Source organism: Amblyraja radiata, chromosome X (genome assembly GCF_010909765.2).
Source record: "Amblyraja radiata isolate CabotCenter1 chromosome X, sAmbRad1.1.pri, whole genome shotgun sequence".
NCBI classification, from domain to species: Eukaryota; Metazoa; Chordata; class Chondrichthyes; order Rajiformes; family Rajidae; genus Amblyraja; species Amblyraja radiata.
The window spans coordinates 15,012,791-15,029,829 of record NC_045999.1 but is presented as its reverse complement, the minus strand read 5'-3'; positions in this window follow the sequence as shown (position 1 = coordinate 15,029,829).

The window sequence follows — 17,039 nt, the reverse complement described above, 5'->3', positions numbered from 1 at the left end:
CTGGCCACACACTTATCTCACCACTGCCTTCAGGAAGAACGTACAGGAGCCGGAAGTTCGTAACGTTCAGGTTCAGGAACAGCTTCTCCCCATGGACATCAGGCTATTAAACACAACGAATATGTTATGAGCTCTGAACTGCAAAAAGAGGGGGAACTTATTTACTCAGAGAGTGGTAGCGGTGTGGTATGAGCTTCCAGTGGAAGTGGTGGAGGCAGGTTCGTTGGTATCATTTAAAAATAAATTCGATAGGCATATGGATGAGAAGGGAATGGAGGGTTATGGCATGAGTGCAGGCAGGTGGGACTAAGGGAAACAGTTGTTCGGCACGGACTTGTAGGGCCGAGATGGCCTGTTTCCGTGCTGTAATTGTTATATGGTTATTTATGCTGTTCAATATCAGAGTAAAGAGGATGATAGAAGAATGAGGGACCAACGTGTCATCAAACTAGATTTCGGTCCGGCCACCAGTTACATGTGAGATCGCAGGACGTAATAGCAGCACGAGACCCCCCCCCCCCACCCTCCCCCCCCCCCCCCTCCCCCCCCCCCCCCCCCCCCCATCCCCCCCCCCCCCCCCCCCCCCCCACCGCCCCGGGCAGTGAGTGCTGTCCCCTAATGGTGTTAAGAGCCACTTCACCTCCATGTAACTGACAGTTTATCATTCCACAATTGGAATTGCTGGAGATGTTCCATGCCTTAGGCAGCATCTGCAGAGGAAGACAAGGGAAGGTAATTTCCAACTCCCTGCCAGACGCCGTCCGCCACACTGACATCTATTTCCTCAGGGACGGCTACTAATTCATGGGAATATTCATGCGATTTGTTTCCACCAATATTCAAAGACACAAGTCTCATTAGAGGATAAGGATCAATGTTGACTCTACCGCAGTTGGACGACTCTGCAGTAGAGCTCACACAACGATTATCGGTGAAGCTGTAAGCGAGAAGGACAAAGACATTGGAATTATTAATGACCAGGTGCAAATTGGCAGAGTGCTTTGTGTGGGAGAAATTGGTTCTGATTCACTCAGGCACCGGCACCAAAGATGGTGACGAGAGTGCTGTTCAGTTGGAGTCGTTTTCATTTAGAACGTGCTTCGATAAATGGACAATCACATCACCACGATAGACACCAGGTGCTAGACTAACTCAACGGATAGAGAGAAGGAATGGATGACGATGTGGGTCTAGAACCTTCTTCAGACTGAAACGTCACCCGTTCCTTCTCTCCAGCGGCCTGTCCTGCTGAGTTTCTCCAGCATTGTGTGACTTCCTTCGATTTAAACCAGCATCTGCAGTTCTTTCATACATATCGGCAGGTTTATAGACTGAGTAGTGAAACAATAGTAGAACAATAGATAGAGGGCGGCAGATGGCGCAGCGGTATTTGTTGCATTAGAACGCTTGCAACGTCAGAGATAGATCCCGACTGGCGCTGCAGTCTGAACGGAGCTTGAACTTTCTTCTGGTGACCTCGTTGTTTTTTTCCGTGATATTCGGAACACTAAAGACGCGTTGGCTTGTAGGTTAATCGACTTGAGTTTGAAAAAAACTTGGTATCATGTAAATTGACCCTCATGTGTGTAGGCAGTGTGTTAGTGCGGGGATCGGTGGTCGGTGTGGACTCGGTGGGGCGAAGGGCCTGTTTCCTCGCTGTATCTCTAAACCAAACAAAAAATAGAAGGTAATGGTTCAAGTGTGGAGAACTTCAACGTTAATAAAACAGAGAGTGTAGTGCCACAGGTTGGTGAAGTGCTGAATGGGAATTACAAGCTTGCAGTAATCGGTTGAAAATTGAGAAGTTGAGAAAATTGGTCTGGGAAGTTGAGGAGCTAGTGGCTCTTCTTCCGTTTGGAAGGGCTTGCAAGTCATCACCAGCATTAGGAGGAAAGCCCCCCCCCCCCCCCCCCCGCTCTTTGGACTATCGTCAACTGACCAACGATCTAAATGAGTTCTACTGCCGTTTGGATAAACAGAAACATTGGATAACCCTGGTACCCCCTCCCCACTTCCCCAACCAACACTTCACACCTACTCACAGCCTGCCTCCAGTCTGCAAAGACGATACCCGTCCAAGCCCACTCCTCCCCAACCACCACATCGCACCTACTAAATGCATGACTCCAATCTGAAAATACTGGACCCTATCCCACCCAGCCTTCTCAAATCACCACTAATACCCACTTACAACCTGACTGCAAAATACTGGGGCCTCGTCAACTACCCACCCCCGCGCAGCCCAACATCAATCTCGTCACTTTTCCATCACCAACAACAGAAATTGAGGAGGTGGAGAGGCTGTTCAGAAGACATAAAAGCCGGAAATCTCCAGGAGCGGCCAATGTTTCCCCCTCCACTCTCAAGCTATGTGCCGAAAAACTAGCACCGGTCTACATAGACATTTAAAAGCAGTCCCTGCAAACTTGTATTGCCCCTGCATGCCTCAAATTATCCACTATTGTCCCTGTGCACAAAATGCCAAGGATCACCGGTCTTAATGAATACAGACCTGTCGCACTGACCTCTGTAGTCATGAAAGCCATTGAAAGACTTGTTCTGGCCAAGCGGAAAAAAATATCACTTACCACTGGACATTCTGAAATTTGCATACTGGGTCAATAGATCTGTGCGTGATGGCTTCAACCTGGGCCTGCACTTCATGCTCCAGCATCTAGACCGCCAGGGGACATGTGCGAGAAATTAATTGTTGATTTTAGCACTGCATTCACCACCATTGTGCCAGAGCTACTACAGTCCAAACTCTCCAAGTCGACTGTGCCTGAACCCCTCTGTCGGTGGATCTCCAGCTTCCAAACAGACAGGAAACAACATATGTGGCTGGGAAAGCACATCTCGGACCCGCAGACCATCAGCACCACAGCACCACAAGGCTGCGTACTCTCCCCTCTATTGTACTCTCTCTACGCCAATTACTGTTCCTCCACAGACTCCTCTGTCAAGCTCCTCATGTTTGCGGACGACACAACCCTGATTGGACTGACCCAGGTTGGGGAAGAATCTGCACACAGACAGGAAGTGACAACGTGGAGCTCAATGCTCTTAAGACAGTGGGATTGATTGTGAACTTTAGGAAAGCTCCCTCTCCCTCACCGCACTCACCATCAACAACACCACATTCACATCAATCGAGTATTTTATCTTCCTAGGAACCACCATCTCCTGGGACATTAAATGGGAGCCCACCATCGACTCCACAGTCAAAAGGCACAGCAGAGAAAGTACTGCCTGCGGCAGCTAAGGAAACACAATCTTGCAATTATGGTCCAATTCTACACAGCCATCGTAGAGTCTGACCTTGTCTTCTCCATCATGGTATGGTTTGGCTCAGCCAAGAAGCACGACACCCGCTTGCTGCAGCGAATCGTCCGATCAGCAGAGAAGGTTATTGGCTGCAACCTTCCCTCCATTGATGAACTGTACACTGCAAGGGCCAGGAAGCCAGCCGACAAGATCATCTCTGCTCCTCTCACCCTGCCCACAAACTCTTTGAATCACTTCCCTCTGGAAGGCGACTCCGGACTGGTCAAAGCTGCCACAGCCTGTCATGCAAACAGCTTTTTCCACGAGTAGTCGCTCAACTCAACAACCAACAATCTATAGCCTTATTTTGCTCTAGTATATTATTTAATTTACATGTTGAATGATAATGTTTTATTATTGTCATGTTAGCACTTGCGAGCAGTGCACCAAGGAAATTCCCTGTATGTGAACATACTTGGCCAATAAACCTCATCAAACTTCAAGATGGAAGAAAAGGTGTGACGCTGAATTTGCAACGGCAATATTGGAAAACAGCAAGGTGTAAGACAATTTTATTTCTCATTGTATCATTGTATCATTCCATCCAATTTGAGATACCAGCTAACAAGACAGATGGTTTGGCGGCACCATTTGAACGTTTAATGGAAACAGCTTTCTTTTATATAGTTGAAGGATGACCAGGACTGGCAACGGAATGTTCCACGTTTAATGATACAAATAGCTCCTCAGACTCATCTACGTGTATAGTGCGCGCTGTGTGGCATCCTTTACATACAGTAGATTCATGCCGTCAACCGCACGGTAAAAATTCCTTCGGCCCAACTAATCATTATTACAAGATGGTCCATCTGAGCTAACCCCAATGATCTGTATTTGGCCTATAACCTTTCTAAATCTATCAATGAAACTGTCTAAACGTCTTTCAACGAATCTTATCACTCCATTATATGACGGTGTGGAAAGACTTTGGAATGCATACAGAAGAAGTTTACCAGAATGCCACACTTCATGGCACAGTACTTGGCCCACATCTGTTTTTGGTTCACAGAAAAGACATCCATGAAAAAGTGACAAGTATGATCAGACTATTCGTTGAGGATTGTTTGCTGTACCGTCCAATTAAGTCAGCTGATGATGAAGATGCTCTCCAAAAAGATATTGATACAATTGTTGAGTGGTCACAACAATGGGGCATGCAGTTCACCCCTTCCAAGTGTGAAACCATGCGTGCCACCAGAAAGAGAAAACCAGGCGAATCATCATACTACATCCTTGGTGCCACCCTTGAAGATCCGAACAAACTAAGTATCTTGGCATCAAATTGCAGAACGATCTACGCAGGAATGGTCAGACGCATCTTGCAACGGTGAAAGTCACAGGTGTCCTAAACTTTCTGAGACGCAACTTTCATCATTGTTGAGCTGCTGTCAAGGAGAAGCTTTATTTCACCCTAGACCTCACTTGGACTACGCGGTTGCTGCATGGGACCCATGCACAAATAAAAACATGTCTTCCCTCGAACGTGTCCAAATACAGGCAGCTCGATTTGTTACTAATACCTATGAGAGAGATGCGAGTTTTACCAAACTTTTAAATTCACTGGGATGGAAGCCTTTCGAAGACAGACGTGAAGCTCACCGTTTGACCTGTTTTTACAAAATGTTGTAAACCACACCCATACCAATTAGACGCCGACAAGGGCATTACATCCAATTTGAGATACCAGCTAACAAGACAGATGGTTACAGCAATTCAAATCCCCCGCACAATTAAAGCATGGAATAGTCTTCACCCTACCATAGTTACCCAACCAGATGCAACTAAATTTAAGGTAGCTATTTCTTCCCAAGAACTCTTTCTGGCATAAGTTCGCCCTCCACCACCTCCAGTTTAAATTCCATTTGGAATATTTTGGAGCACCAAGAAACCAAGAACCAAGAATAGAGGGTATGTGTAGGAGAGAACTGCAGATGCTGGTTTATACCAACGATTAACATAAAATGCTGGAGTAACTCAGCGTGACAGGCAGTGTCTGTGGACCGAATGAATGGTGACGTTTCGACTCCGTGGTGGCACATGACGTTGTTCATTTCGGCAAGGAATGTGAAAGAAGCATCTTGTCTAAATGTCGATCCGGGCAGAATTCAACATTACTGGACGACCATTGTTTTCTTGTGATGTAATTGAAAAGTGTCCGATCTGCACAGGGAAATGTGACAAAATTCACATTGAGGCCCTATGACATGACTTTGAAGACGATGAATACGAGAACGGGAGAATCTGAAATTCGGGACCGCTTCTTATAAAGTAATCCGATGTATATTTAAGCAACAATGAGTCGCGTTGTATCTTTTCTTAGAGGTATTTTCGTTGTTCAGACGTTACATATCCAGGGTGAAGAAGGCAGAGAATTTTACTTCCCTGGGGCAATATCAGATAAAGTCTAGGCAAGCAATGAATGGATTCCGTAGTTGTCTGGAGTGTAGGGTTGAGGTTGTATAAGATGTGCCGCGATCATACCGAATTGCAACGCAGAGAGGAGTGGTCAATTTACACTGCAGCGTTAGATTACCCAATCACTCTAATTGTGAACTAAATGACTCGCAGTCCATCGTCAAACTGGAAACCCAGAAGCCAACGGCTTGTATTTGGGATTGTTGAGTGAAACAGATCAAAGGAAATCAGCCAAACGACATGAGAGCTAGGTTTGCTGGTTTGAAACAATATCCCTTTTGCTTCAAGGATGTTGCTCAAAATTTCCTTTCCTCTACATCACCAGAATCCCCGGTCTTTTGAGTTTCCCAGTCAATTCACTGAACTGATCACAACTTTTCACAGCGACGACGGCACAAGTCTGAAATAATCGGGTAGTGCATTTTTTTGTGATCTTTATTTTTAACTCAGTTATGCCGCACTGTCCCCATGGAGACGGTAAATGGTATAGTGTCGCCGGTAATGGTATACCCAAACATTTCACTAGGGGCAGGTGCAAGCTAACCGGTCCGCGGAGATTGTTCAGGTGAGAAATAGTGGCAAGAAGGATGTAAGGAAGGGGGGAGGTTGAGCGGAGAAGCAGAAGCGTGAAAACGTGAAATGGTGGACCAGACAGGAGGCGGAAGAGTGATAGTGGAGCATAGAAAGGGAGAACGACAGGAGGGGCTAGAGAGACGGTCGCTTGCAAATTCCGCAAGTTGCCCAGCTACCTGTTTTGGAATCCTCTGTTTCATTATCACGTGTCCAATATCCTGAAACTGCTTCCTCAGTGAGTCGGTAGCGGGAGAGCTGCTGCCTCACAGCGCAAGAGACCTGGGTTCGATCCTGACGTACGCCAGTGCTTGTACATACGGGGTTTGTACGTTCTCTCCGTGACCTGCGTGAGTTTTCTGCGAGATCGGGTTCCTCCCACACTCCAAAGGCGTATAAGTTTGTACATTAATTGGGTTGGTATAAATGTAAAATTGTCCCTTGTGTGTGTCGAATAGTGTCAGTGTGTGGGGATTGCTGGTCTGTGCAGAGTCCATCGGCCGAAGGGCCCGTTTCCGCGATGTATGTCGAAACTAAACTAAAACTGAGCTAAAGACTGCAGAGCAATCGATTCATGTGTGATCAGCAATAGTAAATAATTACACATTGTGAGTTGCGAATGTTTTACGCGAGCCTGTTCCCGAAGTAAAATATACTTGCAAGGTTTGTAAAACCGCACATAGCGCCCCAATCTGAACCCCGTGCCTTCTATGGGTTTATTAATTTGACAACTGCATTCAGTGGACATTTCACCGCTTTCTTCAGCTCCTCTCGGAACTGGGACTGTGTCAGGACATAAATACACGTGTTGGTGCAGGTACTCAGAACTTGCAGCATAAATGATATTTGCTCTGTGATATAGTTAGGATCAGAGTAAGAGGTATAACGCTGAATGTTTGCGATCCTTCTGTAAACCATGTAAACAAACTGTGTCATCCACAACAATATAAAACTGCCTGTTATACAAAAAAGTAAAACGATCGATTTCTTGCGGTTTTCCATCTCAGGGTCCTTGCCTTTCTCTCCATTGCTGCAGCCCCGGAGCCTCCTGCGGACTCTACTGGCCGCTAAAATACGCCCGGACGTCAGAGCATTGAGAAGCAAAATTAGGAACATCGGGATAGAAGGAGTTAAAATGCGGTCAGTTACATCAAATGCTCCCCAAGCGACGGAATTAAAGAACTCCCGCGTGACGTCACAAAACCACGGGACACCACCAATGAACGTTCTTGGTTTGTAGACAAAGTACCAGGGGATTGAGACTAAACAGCTCACCACACTCACTGACCCGATAACCACACCCGCCGTTCTCTCGGTGCAATATTTCATTTTCAGCTTCTCACAACAAATGGCCACAAACCTGTCAAAGCTGAAGGCGACTGTCAGCCAGACGGAAACATGCGTGGATGTCGAAAGTAAGACGATGGTGAGACTGCACACGGGAGTAATGTTCAGGAATGACTGCGGGAAGTAATTCTGACCAACCCACCTCAGTAAAGGATTAGAGATAAGGACCAGGAGATCGGCCGCTGCCATTCCCACCAGGTAGCGAGTGATACATTTGGAGAGACCACACTTGCCTCTGGACAGGACCACAAACGCCACCAAGTTAACTGTAAAACAGATAAACGGAAACAGAATATGTACTGATTAGACCTGCAAGTAAAACATGATATCCAGGGATATGGATCCGCGTCATAGTTATCCGCTGATCGAGACAGGAGAGTGGTGAGTCGTGGGAGGGGACAGATCGGGAGATTTAGTGGAGCGTAATTTTTATCATACGGGCCATCAGTGAGAATTTGGAAAATCACTCACATATGAACGTTCTTCCTCTGCGTTCTCCAAAGACCGGGAACGTCCCAGGGAATAGTGAATCGTCTCAGAATGGGAACACGTTGCTTCAAATCGGGATCTCTATTCAGATCTCAAACGTTCAGAAAAATGGTTGCGGAAGACTCATCCTTCCCTGGAGTTAAAACAAGCGAAACGGGCTTCCCTAAAATTCGGCCTGGTTTTAATAAACATGTGATGGCCAGAGCGAAATCTGGGAAAGTGACTAAAGAGAAAAAGCGAAAACTAGAGAGGACGTACTAAAACCGCGAAAGAGGGAAATCTGCAAATAAAACATGAGAATATACAGATCAGGGTGCCTACAATGGAAAGGGAAACAGGGACGACCGATCAGAACTGGGGCGACCGATCAGAACTGACGGAGTATTTGGGGTTTGAACGGTGAATTTTGGATTGAGGCAATCCTGAACAAGGAGCCCGAATGAACCAAGACAGGAAAAAAATCAAAAGTCAGTTCAAAGTACTCGATACAAAACCGTGTGGGAGAGGTCGGCATTCGCGGGGATAGGCAAATCGTTTTCGATACACTAATGTGATTAAATATCGGCGTTCGATTTCTATTATATCGGAAAAATTATCAATGCACTGTCGCTGTTCTTTAAATTCAGCTGACAAACTGTGAAGGAAAACAACTCTGTCGTCAACACACTTTGTATTTCATCCAGAGAACTACTTAAAGGATAACGATAAACAGACCAGCCGTGTGCGCAGTAAATGCTGTCAATCTGGCAGCAGATTTGACGTATTCGTCAAGCATCATTATTTGATTTCCATAAATTCCAATTTTGACTGCATTGCTCCCCCCTCTCTATTTCGTTGCTCTAACCACGCTACCGTTTGAAGAAGAGTTTCGACCCGAAACGTTGCCTATTTCCTTCGTTCCATAGATGCTGCCTCACCCGCTGAGTTTCTTCAGCATTTTTGTCTAACTTCGATTTTCCAGTATCTACAGTTACTTCTCAAACACTCTACCGCACTATTGCTTTTATAATAACTATATAACCATATAACAATTACAGCACGGAAACAGGCCATCTCGGCCCTACAAGTCCGTGCCGAACAACTTTTTTCCCTTAGTCCCACCTGCCTGCACTCATACCATAACCCTCCATTCCCTTCTCATCCATATGCCTATCCAATTTTTACACACAGCTTCACTGAAATGGCATTGGATTGCAACAGGTAACAATCCAAAATCAGTTAAAAATATGTTATTTCACCATGAAGCCTCAGTGATGTCGGGGAACAAATACCGATACCCATTAAATATTCACAAACTTGGATTAGAAGCGAGATCACACGGAGAGGCGACTTGTTCCATGTCGCCTCTCTCGCGGCCTAACACCATGGATTGGTGCGGCCTTTCCGTCAGGACCGGAGTTTTAGGAGCGGGCGCGGCGTGGACTTTTCATTGCGGAGCGTGCGAACCCTTGCCGGGTTCACCACTCTGATCGTTGGGTCGCGGACTGTTACAGCCAGAAGCCGCTGTCTGCGGAACATCCAGCCGCGGACGCGGCGTCTGGACCCCGGGACCCCTCGCTAGGGATCGCCGGAGAAGAGCTCCGACCGCAGGTTAGCGGCCGATAACATTCTGAAGCCGCGGTCTGCGGAGCTTCTAGCCGCAGGTGCCGCGTCCGGACCGGGATCCCTCTCCGGGAATCGCAGGAGAAGAGCTCCGGCCGCCGACCTGCGGCCTACAACATCCTGGAGCCACGGTCTCCGGTATGGAAGCGCTGACTTACCTTCCCGACAAGAGGGCCTGTACATATGACCGTCCGCAACGGCGACTACGGAGGTTTACGGCCCCGACCATGGAGGAACAATGGAGGAGGACTGACTGTAGTTTGTGCTTCCACCACAGACAGAATGCTGTGGTGGATGTTTGTGTTTAATTTTATAATGTGTTCTTTTTTGATTGTACCGCTGCTGGCAAATACATTTCACTGCGCATTATTGTGTATGTGATGAATAAAACTGATTGATTGATTGATTGATTGATTGATTGATTGATTGATTGATTGATTGATTGATTGATTGATTGATTGGCTGGCTGGTTGGCTGGCTGGTTGGCTGGCTGGCTGGCTGGCTGGCTGGCTGGCTGGCTGGCTGGCTGGCTGGCTGGCTGGCTGGCTGGCTGGCTGGCTGGCTGGCTGGCTGGCTGGCTGGCTGGCTGGCTGGCTGGCTGGCTGGCTGGCTGGCTGGCTGGCTGGCTGGCTGGCTGGCTGGCTGGCTGGCTGGCTGGCTGGTTGGCTGGTTGGCTGGTTGGTTGGTTGGTTGGTTAGGAAATATTGTATGTTTAAAGGAATAAAGTCTCATCCGTTAATAATCTGTAAATATCCATCCACACTGCGTATTGTACTGTATTCAACGTCAGCATTGCTGTTGCTGAAGGAACACTTTCATTATGAATATCTGCTTTCCTAAAACCTTCAATTATCCCACAACACATCTCAAATGTGCTATTAAATTGGTTAATTCGATATTGAATGTGTGTATCCTCTAACCGTGCATGTTTCCTGATCAACGGGAATCAATTTAGCCGAACCTCTCGAAGTGTGGACTTGGAAATCTTCAGATTTTGCATCACCGTGTTCTCTTATACAGTATATTTGAAAATAGTCCAATTATGCTCCCTCCACTCATAGTTCGAAGAATATTCATGGCAGGACTTTTTCAGTGAAAAACATTATTGTCAATTGTCTTTTATTTATTTGATTCGTATTCATGGCTCTAATTATTGAATTGACTTTAGGCAGACATATCTTCTATAACCTTTGCTCCTTTTGTTATTCGTTATGTTTCACTAAAAGGACATAGTAACATAGAAAATAGGTGCAGGAGTAGGCCATTCGGCTCGTCGAGCCTGCACCGCCATTCAATATGATCATGGCTGATCATCCAACTCAGTATCCTGTACCTGCCTTCTCTCCATACCCCTTGATACATTTAGCCACAAGGGCCACATCTAACTACCTCTTAAATATAACTAATGAACTGGCCTCAACTACCTTCTGTGGCAGAGAATTCAACAGATTCACCACTTTCTGTGTAAAAAATGTTTTTCTCATCTCGGTCCTAAAGATTTCCCCCTTATCGTTAAACTGTGACCCATTGTTCGGGACTTCCCCAACTTCGGGAACAATCTTCCTGCATCTACCCTGTCCAACCCCTTAAGAATATTGTACGTTTCTATAAGATGCCCCCTAAATCTTCTTAATTCTAGCAAGTCCAAGCCGAGTCTATCCAGTCTTTCTTCATATGAAAGTGCTGACATCCCAGGAATCAGTCTGATGAACCTTCTCTTTATTCCGTCTATGGCAATAATGTATTTCCTCAGATTAGGAGACCACAGATAATATGTCCCATCCACACTTTAGCTCAGAGCTAAACAACTCTAGGCGGTCGGTCACTTATTTTGACCTTTCTGCCTCAAATATCACCCCATCAAAACCAGGTTGCGTTTGGGAAGCATGCATTCTTCCTGCAGTGCAGTAAACAGAATCATACACAATCCATTCGACCACTATCGCTAATGGTAAATTTAAAGGTATTCTTTTGGGACTGTCGAAACTCAGTCATCATTATTCATTTTAAGAATTCACCTGCTACCATTGGGAAGGGTTGCCATGTAAAAATAACTTTTCTCTGTTGCACACTTCCATATTCTGGTCGTTACTGTATGTTCCTTTGTCGTGCTAATACTTTCCATGTCGATTAACTCGCAAATGTGTGGAATTAACTCCAGGCTAATCTGGACGTAATACTGAATTCAGTGAAACAACACAGTGTGCATCCTGCCCGCCATATATAAGCGCCACTCCTCATCAAATAAAGGATGTTTTAATACAAAATCAACATTCTACCTGCACCTGCAGGATACTGCATTTCTGACCATTCGGCATTTGTTACATTGTCGAATGATTTGCCAAAACTAAAACGGTATTTAAACCACCTGATTCTCTGCTTCTGGATCGAGGCAAATGTAAATTGTATCAACACATTCATTACAGAGACCGAGGCCTCGATAAAGGCAGCGTTTGGACAGAATAATCAAGCAACAATGTTGCGCGGTTGACGAAACCGGACTCTACACATTCCGCCTTTGAACTTTTAAGATCGGATGGTGGGTTCAGCAAAACAGCATTGAATAAAAAAAGCAAGTCGCGGTTTACACGCATGGATATTGTTAGGATTGTACCTCACCTGGAACGCCAATTGCTACAATAACAGGATAATAAATCTCCCGAATCCTTGGAATTACCAGTTGTCCCATTCCTGTCTGCAGCATAAATCGTGACTGATTTGGAAACCGCGGCTCCGTTAGGATCTCTGAGATAATGCATTGTCATGTGTCTATATTTATAGAGGAGATCACTAAAAGCAAGGTTGTAATCCTAATTATTGCTGTTGGTTACAGTTGATCGCACAACAAGTTACGTCAGCACCCTAGCTTCCGTCGCAAAAAATTAAATTAGCTTAACACAATCAGCTCCATATCGAGGGGAAACTCCATGCTCAGGTCTCCATTGGGTGTAAACCAGAAATTTGTAATCACACAGGATGGCCTCATACGCAGTTCTCATTCAATCTCGTCTGTCGTGTTCAGTAAGTGTTTGAAGTAAATGATAACGACATTTCCGTAGTGGATAAGAGATCCGGCGAACATGCAGAGAGGGGCAAACTTTTTAGACTTTCTCCATTACTTTGGGACTGCCCTGGTCCTAACGTGGATAATTAGCGATTGTTTGATGATTGCTGCCTGGAAGTAGCAGTGAGTCACATCAGGGAACGGCACTGCTGGTAGACCAATGACATTCCTCTCCTATAACCAACTTCATCATCGCGCTATTTCACCGTAGATTCTACACGTTTCATATCCCTGATAAAATTCGAACTCTGCTCCACCTTAATCCATTCGTTCAGCTTCGATTTTAGCGGTGATCCGCCGCCTCCAACTTTAATAAACGGAAGCTAATTCAAAACCGCGGTCCCTGCACAAATCTGCCAAATTCCCGTCAGATTGTTAGCCTGTCGCCTTTCTTCATCTTTAAGCTTTGCTCATCCTTCCCCATCAAATCATATCCTCCACAGAATGCCCGTGGCATTTTCTGTACACAAGACTTTCCATATTACGGACAGTGCAACGCTGTGATCTCGATTAAAATATTTCTCTCGTTTATTTTGTCTTGTTAATAAGAGCATATTTAAAGATTTTTTTAAATTTTGTTCGCTGTTTTTGTTTCTTCCGTTGGTTTCCACTTTGTTAATTCTTGATACCGTTACGTAAACGGCGATGACTATAATTAGTCGTGGAACGGGCCACGGAATATATGTTTTACATGATTTAAATCATATCAAGAACGATTTACAAAGAAGTATGGATTAAACGAGGTCCAGTGGGGATGATGAACTTGATTTGCAATGATTGGCCCATATAATTAGAACCACTGTGCAATGATAATCACAAATGAGATGAAATGTCATAATGGGAAGGAAAACCGTGAGAAATATTGACAGACAATATACTGTAGGCAATAGACAATAGGTGCAGGTGTAGGTCATTCGAGCAATTCAATATGATCATGGCTCACCATCCACAATCAGTACCTAATCAGTACATCAGTACATAATCAGAAATAGTACATAATAAGAAATTATTATTTGAGTATGTAATGGAGGAAGGCATGTGATTAATATCAGGAGTAAGAGGTTTATATGGGATCAAAAGAAGTACTTTTTACCCAATAAGTGTTGGCGATTTGGAGTGCGCTGCCTTATAATCTGCTGGAGGCAGAAATAGTCTCACAACATCTTTGAAGCATCTGTACATGCGCTTCAATGCCGAGGCAGAGTTCGCTGCTAAATGGATTTATTGAATTCGTGTACACCAAGGACCAAGGTCCTGTATTTGTGCTGTAGGACTCTAACCTCATTGTGCGAATCTATGCAATATTAGGGAGCATTTGAAGAAATTGGTGAAGCGAGGGCACAGGCCAATTGTCAGATATGTGGCATGATGAGAAAGGCTGAAATATTTCGGAAAATATTATAACGGAAAATTGAAATCACTGGATTTTTATCCCCTGATAAACGGTAATTGATGGATGGTTATTTATAAATCCGTGTTAGTAATTTATTAGGTGATATAATTTTATTTCACAAAGTAAATTGCGCACTCCGGATATCCACAGAAACAAAGCCCTTTCCGGGTCGACTGAGAGTCGGCACCTTTCACCACCATCACCATTGATATGTGAAATAGTCATAGAAGGCAGTGTTCAAAGGAGATCTCGGCAATTTTTGATCTCCCCCCTCTCAGGTGTTGTCAAAATCAATGAATTCTGATCAAAGTGTAGGGAATTTGAAAAGTTGATAAGGGAGTACTAGTGTGAATGGGTCATCGATGAACTCGGTGGGCCGAAGGGCCTGCTTCCCTGCTGGATCTTTCAATCAATGCAATCTATGGATCCATTACACCGATCAGTACTTCGAGTTTTGTTTCGGATTGTCACATTCCACTATATGTTTTATTGTTCTTCGAACACGTATATACACATGACAGTTGATTGGGAGTAGTATACATAATTCCATCAGGAGACGCAATCGTCCGGGCCGGGGGGGAAATACATTTAACGACAAGCAAGGACAGGAAAGTAGGGAAATTAGAGCACAGGGGACGCACCAGGTTGAGAGCAAATCATGGACGCTGGTGACCGTGAGCACGATGATGCATTGGATGAAAAACAGATTACGGCGTGCAGCATATCTGAAGGAAAAGGACAGACAATTGAAGTTGTGAGGGACGATGAGATTTGAGGCTATACAAAATATTGGATCCAGAGGAAAAGGCGGAACCGAAGGAGTGAAGGGCAGGTTTGAATTTTGGACAAGGAGGCGACCTTTGTGGAATGTAATTCTGAACGTAATTTTGTTTAAGAAAGAGAAATGCTAGAAAAATCGAAGGTAGACAAAAATGCCGGAGAAGCTAAGCGGGTGAGGCACCATCTATGGAGCTAAGGAATATGTGACGTTTCGGGTCTAGACCTTACTTCAGAACGTCTGAAAAAAAGCTCTGAGAATAGCTAAGGACAAACTGCACACCTGGATCTCCTGCCATCAGGCAAAATATACCGTAGCATCAAAGCCCGGACTACCAGACTGCTAAACAGCTTCCTGCCAGCGGCTGTGAGGCTGCTAAACAGTCACTCCACCTGATTATCCGGCTTTGCACTGACATTTTAATAACTCTGGCTCTGGCCACTCAAATCAGCTGCTCTGGGCTGTTTTTTTACTGTGTTTTAACGTTGCTGTTTACTTGCTTTTATCTGTTTGTACTGTTTCATCAGGGAATAGATTGTTTTTACTGTTATTATGTGTGAAATATTTTAAGTTTCATGTGCGATGTTCCGGTATTCCCTGGGAAACGTCTTCTCATTTTGCACTGTACAACTGTTGCTTGCAAGATGCCAATACAGGTTGATTGATTGATTGATTGATTGATTAAGTCGATGTGATTCTAACAGGAGATTCATCGCCGGAGAGAGAAGAACGGACCCAAGGGAGCTCAGCTGATCACAATGTTTGAGGAATGGCGATCTAAGCGCTGTACACCGTCTAAGATGAGCGATTGAAGGAGCAGATGATTGATTGAATTGGAGATTTCCGATGATTTCTGGAGGGGTTTCTTGTCCAAGGACTTGGGACCTGGCAGGACGAAGTCATGACCGCGATGTGCACCTCATCTCCGCCAAATGCTCTCCTGTCCGATTCACCTCAGCGCCATACATGATCGTGCGTTGCCTCACGATCCTGGTTCTCTGAGTTTTAATCTTTACCAAGCAAGTTTAAACATTTCGTAATGTTGTTTACTTGGATTTTCAGAAGGCCTTTGATAAGGTGTCGCACCTGAGAATGATAAATAGATATGAGCCCATCGTATTAGAAGCAAGATACTTGTACAGATAGAAGACTAGTTGACTGGCAGAATGCAAAGAGAATAAACGGGGCCTTTTCTCGTTGGCTGCCAATGAGCAGTGGTGCTCCACAGGGATTGATGCTGGGTCTGCTATTTTTCACGTTGTATGTTCATGATGTGGATGATGGAATTGATGGTTTGTGGGCATGTTTGCAGACGACGTGAAGGGAGGGGAAGGTAGAGTTCGGGAAGGAGGGAGTTCGCAGAACACCTTGGGTTGTTTTGGAAAGTGGGTAAATAAATGCAATTTTAAATGCAGCGCTGGAAGGTGTGCGGTCACACACGTTGGTAGAAGGGATAAAGACCTAGACAATTTTCTAAACGGGTCGAGAATTCAGAAATCAGAGATGAAAATGGTCATGGGAGTTCTTGTGCACGATTCCACGTACGTTAATTTGCAGGTCCAGTCGGCAAAAAAAAGGCAAATGAAATGTTAGCATACATTTCGAGAGGACTAGAACATAATACAAGGATGTAATGCTGAGGCTTGATAAGACGCTGGGCAGGCTAGATTTGCGAGCAGGGTATTTGTTCCAAACGTGGCCTCGTTTACGTCTGCGAGATCAACCATAGACTCAGGGACCGTTTCATCGAGTTAACGTCGGTCAAGGCTCCGGATATCCAAATTCTTGGAGCTCTTGTGCGCCATAATCTCACCCAACAACTTCCCCATCCCAGTTTTCAGCATCACCGACCTGCAGTGCCCAAGCTTTTCTTTGCTGCTCTTCTTATATAATGTTATTCTTAAATAGTCTTGATCGAGACTCTCCCACTACTTAAATATCTTTCCATAACACACCTCGTAGAGCTGCTGCCCCACGTCTCTAATAAAGGTTGAGGTTAGTGTTTGTTTAACTATGGGTGATTACTGTGGTGTCGAAGGTCCTGTTTCCTTGTCATT